The sequence below is a fragment of the Equus asinus genome, chromosome 25, assembly GCF_041296235.1.
Source record: "Equus asinus isolate D_3611 breed Donkey chromosome 25, EquAss-T2T_v2, whole genome shotgun sequence".
NCBI classification, from domain to species: domain Eukaryota; kingdom Metazoa; phylum Chordata; class Mammalia; order Perissodactyla; family Equidae; genus Equus; species Equus asinus.
Genome location: NC_091814.1, coordinates 27309620 through 27333712, shown reverse-complemented (window position 1 = coordinate 27333712; position 24093 = coordinate 27309620). Strand labels below are relative to the sequence as shown.

General features: G+C 38.7%; 1 long non-coding RNA gene across 2 annotated transcripts in view; it reads left to right on the top strand.

Moving 5' to 3' along the window:
• The first annotated feature begins 18545 nt into the window (after positions 1-18545).
• LOC139042032 (uncharacterized) overlaps positions 18546-24093 on the top strand; it is a 32697-nt gene continuing 27149 nt past the window's right edge. The window contains exon 1 of one of the 2 annotated variants that reach the window (XR_011498224.1): positions 18546-19390. This is a non-coding gene — a long non-coding RNA (uncharacterized lncRNA). The other variant, XR_011498225.1, reaches the window with a different exon arrangement.

Here is a 24093-nt window from a genome sequence, read left to right as displayed (position 1 = left end):
CACTTTGTAACAAAGAATGTTACCAGAAGAGGAACATTTCATGTCTATAAATGGATCAATGTATCAATACAATCAGAAACATGCTTGCACCTAGTAACAGAATTTCAAAACAAATGGACTAAATACATGAACAAAATACATGAACTTGAGAAAAGAAGTAGAAAATCACAACTATATGATTAAAATTACAATACTCCTCTCTCAGTAAGCGGCAGAATAGGTAGGATATATGTAATCTATAAGGATATGGAAGACTTGAACAGTGCTATCAACCAACTTGACCTAATCGACATTTATACAATACTCAGCCAGCAACAGGAAAATGTATATTCTTTTCATTTGCACATGGAACATTTATCAAAATAGGATATAATTCTGGGTGATAACAGTTCTTAAGAACTTTAAAAGATTTAAATCATATAAAGTATGTTCTCTGACAACAAGGAAACCGAAATAAAATAAAGATGGGGAAGATATCTGGAAAATTCCAAGTTATGTAAATTAAATGACACAATTTTAAATAATACATGGGTGCAAGAAATAACCACAATGAAAATTAGATTTCATCTTTTAAAAAATATTTAACAGCGTATTGGCATTAATTGACATAAAATAAATTCTACATACTTAAAGTGTGCAAATTGATAAATCTGCCATATGTAAACACTTGAAATCATCACCATAACTAATATGATGAGCAAGACCATTACTCCTTGCTGTGGTCTGGATGTCTGCATAAATTCATATGTTGAAATCCTAATGCCCAATGTGATGATATCAGAAGTTGAAATCTTTGAGAGGTGTTTAGGTCATGAGAGTGGAGGCTTCATGAATGGGATTAGTGGTCTTCTAAAAGAGACCCCACAGAGCTCTCTAACCTCCTACCACCAGGTGAGGACATAGTGATGTCAGCTGTCTGCAACCCAGAAGAGGGCCTTCACCAGAACTGAACCATGCTGGTACTCTGATCTTGGACTTCTAGCCTCCAGAACTGTAAGAAATAAATTTCTGTTGTTTATAAACAACTTAGTCTGTGATATTTTGTTATAGCAGCCTGAATGGAATAAAATACTCCACAAAGTTTTAGCATGCCCCTTTGTATCATTACAAAACTATGTGACAATTTTATATAAAGTTCAACATAAAATTACTCTATCACCCAACAATCACGTTTAGGTGTTTTCCAAAATACTTAAAAAAAACACATATATTCACACAAAGACCTATATTTCAAATGTTCTAGAAGCTATGTTTATAATTGCCAACATGTCCATTTAGCTTAGAAGCCGTTTCTCAATCGTAGCAAAGTTTGCCATCTGGAGTGACGGGCAAATTTTAAAAAGAGTAGTTCCTGGATCCTTATTGTTTAATATTTCCTTCTTTAGTTTATTTTTCTCTTCTTGCATTGTATTATAGACAAGTAGGTTAAACACAAAGAGATCCACAACCAGACCCATAACAGCTGAAATATTGAAAGAGAAAGAAAAAGAGAGATCCTTGAAAGCAGCAAGAAAGAAATAAAGAAGCCCAAATAAGATTAACAGCTGACTTATCATCAGAACAACGGAGGGCAGCAAGCAATAGAATCACATATTAAAGTAATGAAAAAAAATGTCAAACAAGAAACATATTCAGAAAAACTCTTTCAAAATTGAAGGTGGCATCACTAAAGAAAGATACAGGTGGAAAATAAGTATATGAAAAGATGTTCCACATCATATACCATTAGAGAATAGAAAGTTAAAACAACAATGAGATACCAGTACACATCTATGGGAATGACCAGAATCCAAAACCCTGACGCCACCAAATGCTGGCAGAGATGTGAAACAGCAGGACCTGTCATTCATTGTTGGAGAGAATAGAATATAAAATGGTAGAACCACTTTGGAATACTAGTTTCTTACAAAACTAAATGTATTCTTATATGATCCAGCAATCATGCTCCTTGGTATCTAGCCAAATGAGTTGAAAACTCGTATCCAGACAGAAGCCTGTACACAAATGTTTATAGTGGCTTTGTTTATAATTGCCAAACTTAGAGGGAACCAAGGTGTCTTTCAATAGTGGAATGGATATACAAACTGTGGTATAGGCAGGCAATGAATATTATTCAGCAATAAAAATAAATTACCTATCAAGCCATCAAAATACATGGAGGAAACTTGAGTATATTATTAAGTGAAAGAAGCCAAACTGAAAAGGCTATATACTGTATGATTCCAACTTTGTGATATTCTGGAGAAGGAAAACTGTGGAGAGAGCAAGAAATCAGTGGTAGCCAGGAATTTGGGAGGAGGGAGAAAAGGACAAATAGGTGGATCAAAAGGGATTTTTAGGGCAGTGAAACTACAATTCTGTGTGGTACTGTAATAGTGGATACCCTCGGCAATGGATACAATTTGGCAAATGGGAATTTGCTAAAGCCCATAGAATATACAACACAAAGAATGAACCCTGGGGCCAGCCCCATGGCATAGTGGTTAAGTCCAGTGCTCTCTGCTTTGGTAGCCTGGGTTCAGGGGTTCAGATCCCAGGTGAGGACCTACACCACTCATCAAGCCATGTTGTGACAATGACTCACATGCAAAATAGGGAAAGGTTAGCACAGATATTAGCTCAGAGCTAATCTTCCTCAAGCAAAAAACAAAAGGAAGATTTGCAATAGGTAAATAGATGTTAGCTCAAAATGAATCTTCCTCACCAAAAAAAAAAAAAAAAGAGAGAGAGACAGGGAGTGAACCTTAATGTAAACCATGGACTTTAGTTAATAATAATTATCAATATTGGCTCATCAAGGGTAACAAATGTGCCACACTAATGCATATATTAAAAATAGAGGAGGGGGCCGTCCCCATGGCCAAGTAGTAGAGTTTGCATGCTCTGCTTCAGTGGCCCGGGGTTTCTCTGGTTCAGATCCTGGGTACAGACATGGCACCGCTCATCAGGCCATGCAGAGGCAGCATCCTACATGGCACAACTGGAGGGATCTACAACTAAAGTCTACAGCTGTGTACTGGGGGGCTTTGGAGAGAAGAACAGGGCCTAAAAGGAAATAGAGAAGATGGGCAATAGATGTTAGCTTAGGTGCCAATCTTTAGGAGAAAAAATAGGGGAAATTGGTGGGGAATGAAGGTTATGAAAACTTTATACTTTTTATTCAACTTTTTTTCTGTAAAGCTGAAGTTGTTCTCCCAAAAAGTCCATTAAAAAAACAATGACTATTAAAAAAAAAAGAATAAAGGAGCATGACGTCAGCATCATGGCAGAGTGGGCTCTTCCCTTGGACTCTCCCTTCTGTAATACAACTATAGGGACATTCAAACAACAACAGAGGATGCATACATAACACAGGAGATGTCTGGGAGACCCACACAGCCATATGCTTGAAGGTGGTGGTGAGGCCGGGTCCTGCAGAGGAAAGTGAAGCTGCTTGGCAGGGGCTCCATAGAGAGAGAAGACTCACTGCTAGAGGAGGGGCACAATCGGGGAGAGTCGCTCTGTTCCCACCTGCCACTCTAGCCCCATGATCCAGCCTCATGTTTGCTGGGAGAGCAGCACAGTGAGAGGCGGTCGGCTAGATGAGCAGCTCAGCTGGAGAGAGGAGCTCTGTTCCCACCTGGCACTCCAACCCCATGCTCCAGCCCCACATTTGCCAGGAGAGCAGCACACTGAGGGAGGGGCTCAACTGGAGAGGGGTACGCTGTTCCTCCCCTGTGCTCCAACCCCATGTTCACTGGGAAAGCAGCACAATGAGGGAGGGGCCAATTAGACAGCAGCTTAGCTGGGGAGGGGTGCTCTGAGCCTGCCTGGTGCTCCAGCCCTGCATTCCAGCCACACAATCTTGAGAAGCACCACAACGAAGGAGAAGTAGTGGCAGCTGGAGCCTTTTGAGAGCCCAGAGTACCATGCAGAGAGAGGCATTTGTTAGGGGAAGCAGACAGGTGTAATAAAGTACCCCTTCCCCTGCCTGGCACTTCCGTCCTGCCATCACCAAGAGTTCCTCACAGAGAAAGAAGTGGAGGCTGGGGGAAGCACAGGGGAAGGAGAGCACCTCTCCCCCTGCCCAGTGCTCTTAATCTGCCATTGGCCAGAGCATTGCACAGTGAGAACAGCAGCCAGTGGCCAGAGCTGGGGATTCTCAGGTCATGCTGGACCCAGAATACACAGTGCCTAATCGTTACCCAGTGGAGGCACGTGGCAGCAGCAACCAGATAATAATACCTTGCAGAGGCAAAAATCCACACCATCAAGTAATATGAGAAAGTATATTAAACCTCCAGACCAGAAGGAATATGACAAATACCCAGAAACCAACCCCAAAGACACAGAAATCCGTAACCTAAATGACAAAGAATTAAAAATAGCTATCATGAAAAAAGGCAATGAGTTGCAAGAAAACACAGAAAGACAAATTAACGAATTCAGGAGCTTCTTCACAAAAGAAATTGAAACTTTAAAGAAGAACCAGTCAGAATTGTTGGAGATGAAAAACACAATGAGTGAGATTAAGAAAATCTGGACTCGCTAAACAACAAACCTTACAATATGGAAGACTGAATTAGCAATTTAGAAGACAATGTTACAGAAATGCTTCAGAGGGAGAAGAGAGAACTAAGACTAAAAAGAAATGAAGAGGCTCTCAGAGAAATATCTGACTCAATTAGGAAATGCAACATAAGGATTACAGGTATTCAAGAGAGGGAAGAAAAAGAGAATGGAGCAAAAACCTTGTTCAAAGAAATAATAACAGAGAATTTCCCAAACCTGAGAAAAGAGATGGAAATCCATGTAAAAGAGGCTACCAGAACTCCCAACTATGTTAAGGTAAAAACACCTACAGCACATAGGTGCAGTAAAGCTGGCAAAAGGCAAGGACAAAGAAAAAATATTAAGGGCAGTAAGGCAGAAGAAAATAACTTACCAAGGAACCCCTATCAGGCTTTCAGCAGATTTCTCAGCAGAAATCTTACAGGCTAGGAGAGAGTGGAATGATATATTCAAAATCTTGAGAGACAAAAACTTCCAGCCAAGAATTCTCTATCCAGTGAAAATCTCCTTCAGATATGATGGAGATATAAAAACTGTCCCAGATAAACAAAAGCTAAGGGAGTTCAACACCACAAGACTCCCACTACAAGAAATCCTCAAGAAGGTTCTCTTACCTGAAGGGAAAAAAAAGAAAACAGGAAAAGGGCTACAAAGCCCTCAGCAAGGAGATGAACAGGTAGGCAACAATCAGAAATTGGCAGCTCCCTATCAGATCATGTTGGTAAACACTTAACTCTTACATCAAGGATAAAGAAAAGCAAGACACCAAAATAAAAATTACATTATCACCTTAACCACAAACTCACAACACACGGTGGAATAAGATATGACAAAAATAAATCAGAAGGGGAAGAGGATAGGGATGGAATCAGTATAGTCTAAGGAAATAAGAGGCAATCAGAAAATGGACTACCTCACCTTTGAGACTTTTTATATGAACCTAATGCTAACCACTAAACAAATAATTAGAACACAGACATATATAATAAACAAGGAGAAAATGAAGAAAACCAACATAGAAAACTACCTAATCAAGTTGGTAGCCCAATATACATGGGAGAGGAAAAAAAGGATATCCAGAAGAATCGGAAAATGTGCAATAAGATGGCAGTATTAAGCCCTCATATATCAATAATCACTCTAAATGTAAATGGACTGAATTCTCTGATCAAAAGACACAGAGTGACAGGATAAATTAAAGAACAATTCCCAACAATATGCTGCCTCCAGGAAACACATCTCAGCTCTAAAGACGAACATAGGCTCAGAGTGAAGGAATGGAAGACAATACTCCAAGCTAATGGCAAACAGAAGAAAGCAGGTGTTGCCACACTTATATCAGACAAAGTAGATTTCAAGATAAAACAGGTAAAGAAAGACATAGAGTGTCAGTATTTAATGATAAAAGGGACTTTCCAGCAAGAAGACATAACACATAAATATATATGCACCCAACACAGGACCACCGAAGTACATAAAGCAACTTTTAACAAGCCTAAAAGCAGATATTATCAACAACACAATAATAGTAGGGGACCTCAACAACCCACCTACTTCCATGGATAGATCACCCAGACAAAAAGTCAACAAGGAGATAGTGGAATTAAATGAGAAACTAGAGCACATGAACTTAATAGATATATAGAGAGTACTCTATCCAAAAACAGCAGAGTATACACCCTTCTCAAGTGCACATGGAGCATTCTCAAGGATAGACCATTTATTGGGAAACAAGGCAAATCTCAATAAATTTAAGAACATTGAAATCATATCTACTATCTTCTCTGACCATAGTGCTATGAAGCTGGAAATCAACTACAAGAAAAAAGCAGGGAAAGGAACAAAAATGTGGAGACTAAACAACATGCTCCTGAACAACAAATAGCTTATCAAAGAAATAAAAGGAAAAATCAAAAAATATTTGAGACGAATGAGAATGAAAACACAGCATACCAATTCATATGGGATGCAGCAAAAGTAGTTCTAAGAGGGCAATTTATAGCAATACAGGCCCATGTTAACAAACAAGAAAAAGTTCAAACAAACAATCTTAAACTATACCTAACAGAATTAGAAAAATAAGAATGAAGAAAGCCCAGGCTCAGTAGAAGGAGAGAAATAACAAAAATTAGAGCAGAAATACATGAAATTGAAACAAAAAAGAGTGTAAAAAGGATCAGTGAAACAAGGAGCTGGTTCTTTGAGAAGATAAACAAAATTGACCAACCCTTAGCCAGACTCTCTAAGAAAAAAAGAGAGAAGGCTCAAATAAATAAAATCAGAAATGAAAGAGGAGAAATTACAACAGATAACACTGAAACACAAAAGATGATGAGAATATTATGAAAAACTATATGCCAACTAACTGGACAAACTAGAAGAAATGAATAAATTCTTAGACTCTTACAACTTCCTGAGACTGAATGAAGAAGAAGTAGAGAATCTGAATACATCAACCACAAGTAAAGAGATTGAAACAGTTATCAAAAACCTCCCCAAAGGTAAAAGTCCAGGGCCAGATGGCTTCTCAGGAGAATTCTACCAAACATTCAAAGATTGATTACCTATTCTTCTCAAACTATTCCAAAAAATTGAGTAAGATGGAAATATTCCTAACACATTCTACAAGGCCAACATCATCCTGATACCAAAGCCAGATAAGGACAATACAAAGAAGGAAAATTACAGGTCAATATTGCTGATGAATATAGATGCAAAAATCCTGAACAAAATATTGACAAATCGAATGCAGCAATACATTAAAAAGATCATACATCATGATCAAGTGGGATTCATACCAGGGAGACAAAGATGTTTCAACATCTGCAAATCAATCAACATGATTCACCACATTAACAAAATGAGGAACAAAAAACACATGATGATCTCCATAGATGAAGAGAATGCATTTGACAAGATCCAACATTCATTCATGATAGAAACTCAATAAAATGGGTATAGAAGGAAAGTATCTCAACATGATAAAGGCTATATATGACAAACCCACAGCCAACATCGTACTCAATGCGGAAAACCCAAAAGCCATCCCTCTGAGAACAGGAACCAGACAAGGGCGCCCAGTCACATCACTCTTATTCAACATAGTACTAGAGGTTTTGGCCAGAGAAATTAGGCAAGAAAAATAAATAAAAGGAATCCAAATAGGCACTGGAGAAGTGTAACTCTCACTGTTTGCAGATGACATGATTTTATATATAGAAAACCCTAAAGAATCCATCAGAAAACTATTAGAAATAATCAACAACTACAGCAAAGTTGCAGGGTACAAAGTCAACTTACAAAAATCAGTGGTATTTCTATACTCTAATAAGGAACTAACAGAACAAGAACTCAAGAATACAATTCCATTTACAAGCGCAACAAAAAGAATAAAATATATAGGAATAAATTTAACGCAGGAGGTAAAAGACCTATACAAAGAAAACTGTAAGACATTACTGAAAGAAATCAATAATGACATAAATAAATGGAAAGATATTCCATGAACATGGTTTGTAAGAATCAACATAGCTAAAATGTCCATACTACCTAAAGCAATCTACAGATTCACTGCAATCCCAATCAGAATCCCAATTACATTCTTCACAGAAATAGAACAAAGAATCTTAAAATTCATCTAGGGCAACAAAAGACCCCGAATAGCCAAAGCAAGACTGAAAAACAAGAACAAAGCTGATAGCATTGCAATCCCTTACTTCAAAATATATTACAAAGCTATAGTAGTCAATACAGCATGGTACTGGTACAAGAACAGACACACAGACCAAGGGAACAGAATTGAAAGCCCAGAAATAAAAGCACTCATCTGTGGACAGCTAATCTTTGACAACGGAGCCAAGAACATACACTGGAGTAAGGTAAGCCTCTTCAATAAATGGTCCTGGGAAAACTGGACAGCCACAAGCAAAAGAATGAAAGTAGACCATTATCTTTCCCCATGCACAAAAATAGACTCAAAATAAACCAAAGACTTGAAGGCAAGGCCTCAAACCATAAAACTTCTGGAAGAGAATATAGGCAGTACACTCTTTGATATCAGACTCAAAAGGATCTTTTCGAGTACCATGTCTACTCAGAAAACGGAAACAAAAGAAAAAATAAATAAGTGGGACTTCATAAGACTAAAGCACTTCTGGAAGGCAAGCGAAATCAATGTCAAAATGAAAAAAACAACCCACCAACTGGGAGAAAATATTTGCAAACCATATATCCGATAAGGGGTTCATCTCCATAATACATAAAGAGCTTACACAAATGAACTACAAAAAAACAAACAACTCAAGCAAAAAGTGGGCAGAAGACATGAACAGACATTTTTCCAAAGAAAACATACAGATGGCCAATAGGCACATGAAAAGATGCTCAATATCATTAATCCTCAGGGAAATGCAAATCAAAATTACAGTCAGATACCATCTTACACCCACTAGAATGGCTATAATCACCAAGACAAAAAGCAACAAATGTTGGAGAGGTTGTGGAGAAAAGGGAATCCTCATCCACTGCTGGTGGGAATGCAAATTGGTCCAGCCACTGTGGAAAACAGTATGGAGATTTCTCAAAAAATTAAAAATAGAAATACCATATGACCCAGCTATCTCACTACTGGGTATTTACCCAAAGAACTGGAAATCAACAATTCAAAGAGACTTATGCACCATCCCTATGTTCATTGCAGCAATATGCACAGTAGCCAAGACGTGGAAGCATCCAAGTGCCCACGGACAGCTGATTGGATAAAGAAGATGTGGTATATATATATATATATATACACAATGGAACACTACTCAGCTTTAAAAAAGACAGAATTGTCCCATTTGCAACCACATAGATGAAGCTTGAGGGCATCATGTTAAGTGAAATAAGCCAGACAGAGAAACACAAACACCATATGATTTTACTTATATGTGGAATATAAACAAACCTACAAAGAGAATAAATTAGTGGTTACTGGAGGGAGGCAGTGGAGGGTGGGCACAAGGGTTGAAGGGGCATACTTATACGGTATATGACAAATAATGTACAACTGAAATCTCATGATGTTATAAGCTATTATGACCACAATTAAAAAAAAAAGAATGAAGGTGAAATAAAGACATTCTCAGATAAATAAAAACAAAGACAATTAATTGCTGACAGATCCACCTTACAAGAAATACTAAAGGAAATTCTTCAGACTGAAAGCAAGTGATACCAGACAGTAATGTGAATACACACAAAAAACAAAGAGTGACAGTAAGGCAATTATGTAGATAATTATAAAAGACAGTACAATTGCACATTTCTTATCCTTTCTCCTCTTAACTGATTTAAAAAGCTAATGCATAAAAATATATGTATAGTTATATTGTTGGACTTAAAACATAGAAATTTAATATATTTGGCAATAACAGCACAAGGAGGGACGTGAAAGCAAAGCTTTAATGGAGGAAAGAAACGACACCAGAGATCTAAAACGAGAAGGTTATAGAACCAACTCTATAAATATATGCTTGCTCTCCTTTATTCAGCTTCTTTAAAAGACATGAAATTATCTAAAGTAACAAGTATAATAATGTATTCTTGGGTCTGTACACATATAGATGTAATATGTATAATAACAGTACGAAAATAGGAAGAAGGAATAAAGTTGTACAGGGGCAATGTTTCTATACATCACTGGAATTAGATTCTTCAGTTGGTTCTGATCATTTAAGGTGTATATGGGTACACTAGAAAATATATAGTTAATGCAATATAAAGAAGTAAAGAAAAAATATAGAAGACCAAAAAAAAGCCAACAAACAAAAACATGAGATTTGCAGGAAAAAAAAAAAAAGTCACCTGGCAGACTTAAATTCAACAGTATCCATAATATTACATGTGAATGAATTAAACAATCCAATCGAAAGACAGAGATTGTCAGACTGGATAAAAAACATGAGATCCAACTCTGTGCTGTCCATAGGAGACATATTTTACATTCACAGATGCAAAAAGTTTGAAAGTAAAAGAATGGAAAAATATATACCATGAAACACAAGATCAGAGCTGACTATATTAATACCAGACAAAATGGATTTTGAAACAAAAAAGTTACTATTACTAAAGATAAAGAGGGATAGTTCATAAGGACAGAAGGGTCAATCCACAAGGGAATTATTAATATTATAAGCATATATACATCTCACAACAGAGTGCCAAAGTACGTGAAGCATAAAGTGACAGAATTCAAAGGAGAAACAGACAATTTGCCAGTAATAGTTGGAGACTTCAATACCCCATTTTCAATAACAGATAGGACTAGACATACGATCAACAAGAAAATAGAAGACGAACAAAACTGTAAACCAACTGGACCTAACAGACGTTTATAGAACACTCCAACCAAAGATGGCAGAATACACATGTTCTCAAAGGCAAGCGGAACTTTTTCCAGAATAAGAACATATGCTACACCATCAAACAAGCCTCTATGCCTCAATAAATTTAAAAAATTTAAAATTGGGGCCAGCCCCGTGGCTGAGTAGTTAAGTTCAAGTGCTCCGCTGCAGCTGGTCCAAGGTTTCATCAGTTCGAATACTGGGTGGGGACATGCCACCGCTCATCGAGCCACACTGAGGCAGCGTCCCACATGCCACAACTAGAAGGACCCACAACTAAGAATACACAACTATGTACGTGGGGGTTTTGGGGAGAAAAAGGAAAAAAATAAAATCTAAAAATAAAAAAAATTGAAATCATGCAAACTACATCCTCTGACATTTCATGCAACAGATACCACTGGCCTGGTGTTTATCCTTTGATGACTCTCCTGTTTTAAAAAATTAGCGGTAAGCTTTTGGTCTATATAGTGATGTCCTCTTGGGAGGTGCTAAGAAAGCAACTCCCTTTATTGTTTTACTTAACATATTAGAGAAACCAGAGGTGTTTTCCCCTTTGATTGTACTAAATCCTCGGAGATAATATTTTGTGACTAGCTTATCAGTCCTACATATGGACTCCTACAGAGCAATATTCAAGGATGCTGTAGGTGCCGAAGAACCCTGAACTAGAAATAGGATCTAGACTTTTGACCTCGAGTAATTTGTTCTGTGTCCTTGGGTAATTCTGATCTCTTCGATCCGTAGTTTTCTTATCTATATAATAGAAAAACAATATTTTTCTAATTTCACAGAGTTTTTGAGTATTAAATCAGACGATGGTTGTGAAAATAATTTAAAATGTACAAAGTCCTTTATTCAGGTGAGATAATATTATTGTTATTTATTATAATATAAAATCAATAAAATAATAAAATAAAAGTTGTAATGATGATAATGAGGTTTATGCCACATGTATTTGTTAACGATTCCTGCTCTTTAAAGTTGGCCTTGTATATGAATCATATGTTGGGGGGATATATATTCCAGTTCTTGAGCTGCAAATACAAAGATTTCTGTTTTTCTAGAGAAGATTCTGGAAAGAATATAACGTTATATGTCCTTGAAGCCAACTTAGTGACTTGAAGAAAATATTGGAACATTAGAACTGATACGAAAAGGAAGACGGAGAAAAATGACAATTCCAACACATGCTATTTACCTAGTATGCACACTTACTTCTGTGATGTGTATGTGTGTGTGTGTGTGTGTGTGTGTGTTAGGTACAAAACAAATTCAGAATTTATGATCAAGAGTTGGTTTTGTTCATATACTACTTTATTTTAATTCCTTCCATTAACCCTTCAAGCTCTATTTTCTTGCATGATAGTGATTTTCTCAGTGTGTCATGCCACCCATTTCCCTGACAAACTCCTATACATTCTTCAAAACCCTGCTTAGGGTAGGGTGGGGAAGATGCTCCTGGGAGAACCCTCCCGACACACTTAAGAGGAGCTGATCATTCCCTCCCTTTTGCTACCCAGTGCGTAATCCTCTGTTATTGTACACACTGCACAATATGTCAATCATGTGTTTTCATATCTTTCTCTCTTACTAGACTTAAGCTCATGAGCACAGGGGTAGAGACCAATATTAACTAGCTTACAGTCACATGAATGTTATGATTAGTTCAAATTGTCCATTTTTCAGTTTTCTTATGAAAAAGGACCAAGGGAATTAATAGAACATACAACCCAGGCTGCTGTACGTGGTAAACTGGAGAGTAGGACTATGAGTTTCAAACCACAATAGAATACATAGTTATGCAGATTCAGGGCCTGTGGTACAGAGAAGTCTCAGATATCTGTTCAATAGCAGATCTTACTATAACACTATAAAGCAAGAGCCTCTGCCTCATGGGAGGGACCATCCGTAAGGAATTCTATTTCCTTCCCAGTTGTTGGTCCAGGCACAGTCAGGCTAATAGGATTTGCCTATGCCAAGGTGACAAGGCTCATCCTGATGATTCAGCTGTGACCTCTACACTGTCCCAGACTCCACCCCTGTCCCCACCCCTCCATCAACTATAGCTCTCCTCCCTCGCTCGCCCTTACTTGTGATTTTCCCGTTGCCCTTCTTCATTTTGATCTCATCTCCATGCCTTTTCTATATTTGTTTATGTTGCTAAATGAGCTTTTTCTACACAGGTCTGTTGGCAAGCATCATTTCCTTTGTCTTCTTTCTATCTTTGGTCTCTCTCTTCTCCATCAATCTAGAGCTGACACTGGAACCTTGCCACACTGTCTCTGTTTTGAGTGGGTCCTCTCTATCTTCTTTCCACACTCTTCGCTTTTCATCTTAGTACGACTCAACACAGGCAGTTCTTTATCCTTTGTTTTCAACAATCATGTCTTATACTCACCAGCAGGAAAGACATCATATTTTGTGAGGCTGAGTGCAAAATAAAAATGCAGTGCTCCTTGTTCAAAATTATTAAGAAATTCAAGACAATGACTACAGAGAATAAAGCAAATGTGGGACCCTTCTGAGTGCAGGCATCTGGGTGACCACACATCACATGAAGCCGGTCCTGCCCGCTAGACTTTAAGCTTCGTGAAGACAAGGACTGTGTCTTTCTTGCTCATTGTTCTATCCCAGCAGCTACTTCAGTGTGTTAACTAGCACAGGGGTTATGTGAATGAATGGAATGACGCACAACTTTGTGGTCCACAAAGCACTTGCACGCACATTATCTCATTCTAATTTTAATCCTCTTGGTAATTCTGTGAGGTAAGCCTGGCAATTGCTAATATCCTCATATCACAGAAAAGCAAACTGAGGCTCAGAGAAGCTGGGATGTGGTTTGTCATCCCGTTAATAAGAGAGAGGGCAGAGACTTGCTCTCACCTCGTCTAATTCCATTCTCCAAATGGCCTACACTCTCATCTCAGGGATACGAAAGTGAAGGAAGGCATGGAGGTGCAAAATTCTCATAACCGCTCCTGTCCCAGCTCCTAGGAGTGCTATGGGATGAGGGATGGAATGTGTTTTCCTCTCCTTATATTTTCTTGGCAGTAACAATAATAATAATATTTTAAATGTATTACAAACTGTATTTTACAAAGCTTGTTCACTTCGAGTTACCATCATAACCAAAGCTGTGAGATCGGCACTGAAGAAACGGCGCTGCTGTGGAAGATGATGCCTATCTACATTAGCTGACTCAAAGCGGTCCCTACACTATTTCGAGCGAAAAACTAAACACATCGAAAACATCAGAGCTGCCACTGGTCCTCAGGAAATTCTTATTAGTTTGTTTTGAGCTCCCGGCCCTGGCACAGCCACCGTTCAGGAAGCCCTTGCAGAGTCTGGTCCAAGCACCTAAAAACTCCAGGGTGCGCAGGGAGAGGATTTCTGCGGAGGAGGTGCTGCAGGGCTCAGAGAGGGTGAGGAGAGTTTGCTTTGTTATTCTTGCAGGGGATGGGGCCGGGTTGAATTTTTAACCTCTATTGCTGCCTCTTGGTTAACCATGTCATTGTTTTACATCCACAGTTATGTACGAACAGAGTTTAAAGTGATATTAATAGTTTGTTTGTTTTTTTTAAAGGATTCCATGGCTAAATAAGTCCAGATAGCACTGGGCTGCTGAGGCGTATTAACGGGCTCTCGGAGCGCCCTGTACTTATTCCTGGCACAGTACTTATCTCGTTGAATCATAATTGCCAGGTGATTTACCTGGGTCAGTTTTAAGCTCCTAAAATCTTATTTTATGTTTTTTACCCTTTGTCTCTATGCGTGGAGTCAAGAGAAGGCACTAAGTAAATACTTGATAAATCAAGAACGAGTTTCACTCAAACAGGAAGTAATGTCTTGATCCCAGCATTTGTGTCAGGATATTCACATTCTGGAGCTGTGCCTTCATGCTCTGAACACTGAGGTGCTTATGAATGCCGTTCCCACATCCGGACTCAGCAGGCTCCCATTCCAAACCCCCAAACTCCCAGCGGGCCTTTGGGCACCGCTGCTAATATGCTGCCTGCTTGACTATGAAAGCCGTCTGCTCTCTCTCCAACTTAACCGTGGCTTCTCAGAGCTGGCCCTCTGGGACCTCTCCCAGCCTTTCAAATGACATCCAGGCGAACCAGGCGAATTATGAAATTATAGCATTACTAATATCAAATCCCATGCCTCATATTTTAATATCATATATGAAGTTCCGTCTAAAGACCAAGATTAATCTAATATGTAAAACAATAGATACCTCAAATTAATACAAAACATTGTAATACAAATGACTTTTATTCAGATTTGAATACTGCACACAAAGGCTATAAGTAAATTAGTTTTATTGATCTATATTCATAGAATTATTTAAATGTACCCTCTGGTACTGAGCGCCAGGGATTTTTCTGATGCTTGCCATTAATGCATCTTTCATTAGTGGCTAGTGCTGGGAAGCCCAAATTTCATTTGGCTGCAAAAGATTAATTTCCTCTTGACAACCATGGCCAGATTAAAAAAAAAGGGAGTCTTGAAACAGTGACCTACAGGACAGTTCTCAGAATTATGAATTAGAGAACCAGGAAAAACATAGATAAAAAAATATATTGTGTGTGTGTGGTTTTTTTCCTTGATTGTGCCTGTATTGGGGGATGAAACGGCTATTTTGAAGAGAAACAAATCAGAATCTATGGTTCTTGGCTGTGTCTCGGACTATGTGTATATGCCACAACCATTTGTAATTAATAGTTGACCTATTTTCAATCTCAGAAATATAAAGAAAAAGGCATACAGTCAATTAATTCCCAAATAATTTGGACCTATGGTATCCCTCATTTGCCTGTTGGTTTGTTTCTCTGAAAGAATTTTCTCACCAACCTCACAAAAGGAGCATATATAATAATAGTAATAATATAATTAGGGCTAATTAAAGCCATTAAAATTAATTTTGTTTGGAGATTTATTGGAAAATTTGGAACTCCCATTGAGATAATTGATACACGCTGGGGAGTTACAAAACTGAGCCCCTGAGTTTGACTGCTGCTTGGGTGTCGTAACCACAGAGATGGTTGACTGCTTTTGCTCCCTCCCTGGGGCAGTGTAGTCATTGTACCAGATCTGTGGGGAGCCTCCCAGTTTTCTCATCTAACTACCTCATCGTTGGAGCCTACAACCGCTAACCTATTTAGATTATGACAGTAGATTAATACTGGTACGGACCATGAAGACCAAAATGGGAAATATTTTTACAAGAAGGCAGAGCAAGCAGTCATTTTTATGATGTGATTTGTGAACCATTAAATGCCCCCTTGCTTAAAATATATCTCACACAGACTTGCCCCAGTGCCAGAAAGTTCCCTCTTTAAGAGGTGTTCCTTAGATACGAAAGTTCTGTGTATTCCAGAGAGGTCTTTTTAGGGTACAAATTCCCCTGGGAGGGTTAACCCACTGTCAACCACTAGCACCAGGGCTTCAGTGAGTCCTGCAGTTTGTTTTTAGGTTTACAGCTTTCGCAAAGTGTGGTAGGCAGAAAAGTAGTCCCCCAAGGATGTCCACATCCTAATCCCCAGATGTTACATGGCTACATGACAAAAGGGAATTAGGGTTACAGATGGAATTATGATTGCTAGTGAGCTGACCTTGAGATTATCCTGAATTACCTGGGAAGGCTCAATGTAATCACAAGAGCCCTAATTAGTAGAAAAGGGATGCAAGGGAGAGACATCAGCAGAGAGATAGCAATGTGGGTAGGACTCAGTCCAATGTTGCTGGAGTAATGGGGCCATAAACCAAGGAATGTGGGTGCCCTATAGAGGCTGGAAAAGGCAGAGAAACATTCTCCCCTAGACCTCTAGAAAGGAATATAGCCCTGCTGAAATCTTGATTTTAGCTCAGTGAGATCCATTTTGTATTCCTTACCTACAGAACCATAAGATAATAAATTTACGTTGATTTAAGCCAGTAAGTTTGTAGTAATTTGTTACAGTGGCAATGGAAACTAATACACAGAGGAATGGAGAAGGGCACATTTTGGTAAACGTAGAAGCAAATAGAGATTAAATGGAAATGGGGAAGGGTTCAGACAAGCACTTCAGAAAATAAAGCATACTGAGGAATGCATGGGGGGGTGACATTGTGAGGGACAGGAATAAGGGAGATGCTGGGCAGATGGATAACTCATGTTGATATTGGACAGATGCAAGATAAACTATACCAGGAGAGAAGGAGGTGGTAAACAGAAGGAAGGCAGAAGGGCTCTGTATTTGTTTTCTGATTCTGTGTAATAAAATTACCACAAACATAATGGTAACAGATACATATTTATTGTCTTGTAGTCATCTAGGAACAGCTGTGGGTCAGGAATCTGGGAACAGCTTAGCTGAATCTTGGGCTTATGCTCTCACAAGGCTGCAATCAAGCTTTCAGCCGGGCTATGGTCATCTGGAAGCTCAAGCGGGGAAGAACTTCCTTCCATGTTCATTCAGGCTTTTGGCAAGATTCATTTGCTTGTAACTGTATGACTAATGGCCCCAGCTTTTTGTTGGCTGTTGGCCAGCAACCATCCTCAGGTCCTATGCCACACTGGCTTCTCTAACATTACAATTTGCTTCATCAAGACCACAAGGAGCTTCTTTAGCTCCAATCTGCTAAGATTGAGGCTTATACAACATAATGTAATCATGGAAGTGACATCCTAACACCTTTGCCATGTTCTCTTTTTTAGGAGCAAGCCACAGATCTCTCCCATACTCAAGGAAAAGGGATTACACAACGGTGTGAACATCACGAAACTGAGGGTCACTCTAAGTTCTGTCTACTACTGGCACCAAAGTCAAACTTGACCTATGTCACAATTTTGCCTGGACCATGCATCTTGCAGGAAGCTCGTTACTGCTGCCAACAATATGTCTGATAGTAAGATGATGGCGTTGATTCTTTCATGGTCACAACTGGAAATTGCCAGATCTCTAAACTGGGTCTTCAAGCCTTGAGGAAAAGACATCTCCTTGATTGGTGTTTGTTGGTGGTGATAAACCTCATACAATAGTGACTAGGGTAGAGTCTAGCTCCATATTTCTCCCTGATCCCTTACTCCCCCTGCTTTCTTCTTTCAGCTCCTTCATTCCCTAGGGTTTCCTTTGACTTCCTACCTCTTCTTCACAGTCAGAAGTTTTCTAGATGAAACAAGCAAGTATCATAAACTCAAATGCTAAGGCAGTTTCTTGGGAGCTGGGGTGCAAGCCACTGTGGCAGATTGGAGAGCACAGGACCTATCTCGGGGCAGTCAGTACTTGGCTGTAGTCACTGCTGTGACAGGGAGGCACAGCCCAACATTTCTGGAGCTTTCAGTATTTCAGTGGAGCCTAAAAATACAGATTTTTTTGTCAATGTGAAAGAGTTCGAGTTTAGCATGTTAGAAACAGATTTGGTTGAAAGAAATTTAAGTCGGCAAAAAATAACAAATCTGTGAATGGGTAAGCCAATGGAGTGTCTGTTTGCAATTTCTCCTCTAAAGGGGCCCTCTGGTTGTTGATGGAATTCCACAACTTGGCAAAGCAGCAGGAAAGGGAATGGTGATGGCCAGGAAGACACTCCTCAGTGAGTAGAGAAAGTGCTCAATAATATTTGTTCAATGAATGATTAAAAAAATGATCCTCGATTTTTTAATACAGAGGACTTCTTAGGCTTTCCCCAGAAAACCAATAGGGTCTTTTAGTCTCTCCACACAGCATATATTATTAATGTACTTTATATAATTTTAAATTAGGCAAGACTCCAGATTACCTGTGGAAACCATGATAATTATATGGAAGTTTTTGAGGACAGAAGAAAAATATGGCTTGGTTTAACCAAGTTTATTGAAATTTTGGATGATTCTGCCTTATTTTTGAACTGATGATGGTTATATAGTTCCTTCATTCTGGGAAGGAGGACGGTTGGTTTTCAGCACGTTACTCTACTTTCTGATGGTGCCAACTCTGCAGTGCCCTCTAAACATCAAAGGAGTAAAATTAACCAGAAGCTTGAATTAACTTGAACAATTTCAGGTGAGTCCTGGAAAGCCAGTAAGTGAACAAGTCTAACCCTAGACATTTGGCAAGCAAATTAGATGATGATGATGATGATGTGTGTGTGTGTGTGTGTTTACTAGGGACATGACAAAGAATCTTAGGAAGTCCATAAATGAACCATGAGTGAACAGGATGAAGAGGTTCCTCTTAGGCCAAGCAAGAGTTAAGTTTCCTTCCCTGCCTAGAATGGGTGATTCAGGATGTCAGGAGTGGTACTTGGGTAGATTGTAAAGAGCAGAAGACTGTGAGTATTAAGACAAGGCAAGAAAATGAATTTAAGAATGATCAGTATCAAAATTTTGCACAGCTTGGTAAACACTTCTGCAGCCTGTACTAAAAGGAGATTCTACAATGAAGCTCCCTTACTGAGAAGCTAATAGGCTAGGAAAAGCACAATTTAAACATGTGAGTACTTTTATATTACTACCTAAGTACTTTTTCATTTAAAATAAATTGGAAATGGTTGCTTCAGAGCCAAGGGAGAAGTGGAATTGTAGGTTGCACAAAATTTTCTGCAACCCTAATTTGCTAATCAGGGTTAAATTTTCTGTGTGAAACTGACAAAGCAGGGAACAGCTGGCATGTTCATTTCTCTCCCTCTCGCCCTCCTTGATCTGACTATAGGTCTAGAGCAAAGGCAGATACCATGACCCAATCTGATTCTGAACTTGGCCTCCAGGGGAACAGCCAAGATGATTTAATGGATCTTTTTGTTCATCTCCAACTTCCACAGCGTTCAGTATGTCTCAGGCAATCATTGATTGCTTTAAAGAAATAATGTCTGGCCACATTGTGATTATTATTCCAATTAGCCTACTGCTTTCCAGCAGTCTAAGAACTATATCTTGCCAACAAGGATTAAACACCACCAGCAGATGAATGCCTAATCCCAGAGTTCTATGAGTTTGGCACAGTTATCTAGATCATATTTCCCATTACCTTTTATATATGACAGACCTTATTTTAAAGCACTTCACTATGCCACAGATTTATTTTTACAATGGAGTAAGTCATTTGCCTTGAGGACATGGTGATTGGTGAAATCCTCTTTAGCCTTTACACCCAGATTAAGAGTTATCCCCTTCAAGAAGCCTTTTCTGAGCACCTCTGGGCAAATTGACTAGCTCCCTCTTTAGCACATTGTTCTTTAATTGCAACGTGAGTCTCCTTATCTTAATAGTGGTATTTGAGCTTGTTTTTTTCTTTTTGACTACAAGCAATTTGAGGGCAGAGATTAGGTGATCTCTAAATTCCTCATGCCTAGCAGTGGGGTATTATAGGTTTTCAGTAAATATTTCTTCAAGGAAACAGAAAGTAAGTGAATGGCTCATTTGTTCTTATAGACATGAAAATGTAGGAAAATGAGTAGATCAGGATTTCTTAAATCCAGTTAATTTTTTTTTTATACTAGAGGAAATTAAAAAGAGTTCTTCACTGTGTCCCAAAGCTTTCACTTAGGTTTCTTTTGAACATGTTTACCCTAAACTGACTAAGTGATAAGCACTGTTCTAGGCACTGGGGAGTCTGAGACGACTGAAATAGATAAAGGGCTGCATTCATACAGCTTACATCAAAATAGCAAATTTGTTTAGCCTAGTGGGTTTTCTCAATGGCTTTTAAAGAGAGGTCTATATGTATGACATGTCACCATCCCTCTATTCCATCTGCCCCAGGCTGTTCCTGTCGTGCCTCCTTAGAAAATCCAGGGCCCAAGAAGGCATGGTTTGAAAACAACAGGCTTTGTGGATTCAATAAAGTATTAGCTTTCCTTTAAAGCAATGTTTTATATATTTTTTTTTACAGACCACCTCCTTCCAAAAGAGTGATATATCTGTACTGGGCACTTTATATGGTCTATCTCATTTAAGACTTGACAATCATCCTAGGAGGTGAATAATAAATGTTATCCCCTATACAACTAGCATTAGACATGCCACAAGAGGGAGGGGGAAATGGAGTGAAATGGGAAGAGAGAAGAAAAGGGGAAAAAAAACTTGCTAATTTTATACCTTTGGATTATCTCTATAGCCAGCACTATCATAGAGATCGAGATGAGCAAAAGAACTCTGAGCACTCCATAAGGAAGCTTCCATTTAGATTGAAGATATTTCTAACTTTTGCATTGTGAACGTTTTCTGATTCTGTTTTTCTTTCTGACACACAATCCAGTGTTCCTGTTGGTATTACTGGGAGAAATGTTTGATAGCAGAAGCCATCGGTATATATCCTTGCATTTGTAGGTTTTTTTCTCTGCACAGTAACATGCAAGAACTCAACAAATAATATCCCGGGTAAATATACTTAGTCTCTGATTATTCATAGCTAAAATTCTGCAAGAATTTTGTGAAAATGTCAAAGTAGCCTAGATCTATAAGACTGTTTCTTTAGTGAGAAAATACCAGGATATGAGTCATTTGCAAATGAATCTGTTTTGCATTGTTAGTGTTTATTTCTCTGCAGGACTGCTGGATTTAGAAGGCATTAGCTATGAGATAACTATGATTTAAAACCTTGCCTATAAATTAGGCTCTGTCTTATTCCCCACCTTCCACATTTCCCATTTTTGCCCTTTGGCATTGTGGAGACAAGAGGGGCTACCCTTTGTTCCTTTCAGAGTTGCCTCTGCCTGGATAGAGGAAGCAGCTGGAAACAGCCAGACCTCAGGTAATGAATAAGCACGAGTTTCTTAGTCTGTAATCTTCCATGCTAATGGGCTTGACCCTGAATGGTAAGAAGGCTGGCAGAGATACCTGTGGCATAGAGAGGGATGGTGGGAGGATGATATGCCTAACTCTATACTGGTTCTAAATAGACACCTAGAAAGCAAATTTTCCTGAACACCTCTGTATGTAAGGTGTAGTCCTCACCGGAGTGGGGAAACAGAGGTGCACATAAAGGATTCCTTTCACTCAGGAATTTTGGGATTTGTAGATTACAGAGGGCTTGGATGTATACATGTATAAAGAGATATAGAAGAGGGAGATATTTCTGTGTGAAAATCTCCAGCAATATTTGCCTACAGCCTCGTTTTACTCCACCAGGCTATGTCTGCACATTGTCTCAAAGATTCTTAGCTTATAATATCTGCAAAATGGGGATAATGATAGTTACTTTACAAAATTGATTTGGAATTAAATAAAAATAACATTATTAAAGTGTCTGGGACAGTGCCTAGCATGTGGTGAGTACCCATCAAACGATAGCTACTATGATAAGAGACTACCTGTTTTCTACAGAACAAATGCTCTCCCTTTCTTCTGTGTGACAGAATTCCTACTTACTGAGAGCAAAACCATGCATGTAGATTAAATGAAGGAGAGAAGGAAGGAATAAGTAACTAAACAAACACTCAACCAAGCCTATTTTTCCTAACCTCTAACATAGATAATGATGGATAGTGAGATGTATGAAGTCATTTGATAGGCCTTCTGAGGAATCTTTAAAAAGAAACTAACCCAGGTGACTCAGCTGGCATGGCCTTTTGCCCTTCTTCCTGCTGCTCAAATTTCTGTCAAGATGGCTGGAGCTGTGGCACCCATCTTGACCATACGGTGGCTTCGAGAATGAAAGATGTGTGCTAAAGATGGCAGAACCAATTGATGGAAGAAGTCTTGTCCATGATTACTTTGAAGCTATCATCTCAGCTCCAGATTATCTATATTTAGATCTCTTTTATGTGAGGGAATAATAAGCCTCTATCTCAAGTCACTATTATTCAGATGTTCTAATTTATGCACACCAATTTTAATTCTAATTGATACAGCTTGTGGCATTATTAGCAATTAAAAAAATGTCTACTCAACATGAGTGAGCAGAAGGTCATCTTAATGCCCTGACTGAATTGGTGTGTAATGTGCTAAGTGCACAGTGAGTGGTACAGACAGTGAAATTACAAGAAATAAATGGGAGGAGAGAAACTCAGAAACTGAAACTCAGAAGAAAAATCAAGCAGATCAAACCCATTCCAGCCAAAGTTAAAAATTCTAGGCATAAGTATTTTATATTTAATCTATGTACGACACTTAAAAAAACAAACAGAAACATACAAATCTTTAAGTAGCTATTTTAATCTAGTAATTTAATAATCTTTGGTGTGTGATTGATGCTTTTCTAGGGAGCAAACCTATACCTCTCGTTTCATCTACAGTTCTTCCTATCCTAATAAATGACTTTTCCACTCCTCTCCCTCCTCCATCTAACTACACCTCCCCAACCTTTAGATCTCAACTTGAGATGCCCTTTCTTAAGTAGACTTTCCCTCACCTCCTTGTCCATTCTTGTTCTTTCTTAAACTCTGTCCTCTCCCCTTGACTGTTAGTTCTGTGGTAGTAGGAACTATGCTTGTCATTTCTACAATTATGTCCCCAGCACCTGGCACTGTGGTTGGTACTGAAAAGGTTCTTATAAATAAATGGCTGAATTAAGAATGTTTTCCCCTTAGCTTCACAGTAGTCAAATATTAAGACTGGTCAGCTGGTGTGGGCAGTCAAGATTTCAGCCTAAGCTATAGAATGACCAAGAAAGCAGTTAGTGATTCTATGATTGTGTTTGATAGAGTTTTGTGTCAACATTTGCCGCTCTTGACTTTTCTGCTCAAAGAAATGAAGACCTCTTAATCAATTTTCTTAGATGAAACAAAGGGAGACTTCTGTGAACACTAGCACCTAAAGGATAGAGAATTTCCTGCCTTCCCATAAAGCAGACAGGTAGCTCAAACCATTGACAAGGAGAGAGAAGCAATTTGTGTCTCTTGGCTGACAGCCCATTTCTCCAACAATTTTCAGCCAAATGGGCAGCCAGTAAAAGAGTCAGTGGAATAGGATTGGCTATGCCTGTGAGATATGATCATCTGGTGAGAAAAAAAAATGTGTTCAAATTGGCACCGGTTGGAGTAAGGGCTGGGCAAGCAGAGTCAATTTAGCATGGCCATTAGGATGCTCCTGTATACTCACTCCGATTTAAATGGTTTGTTCCTCTTATATCTGCTATTGCATTGAGGGGTCCTGATGGACACAATAAAGACACAAACAACAAATGGTCTCTGGGTAATGTTCTCATTTCCTGTAAATCTACTGCTCATTCAACATTTTTTTTTTTAATTTTAAATT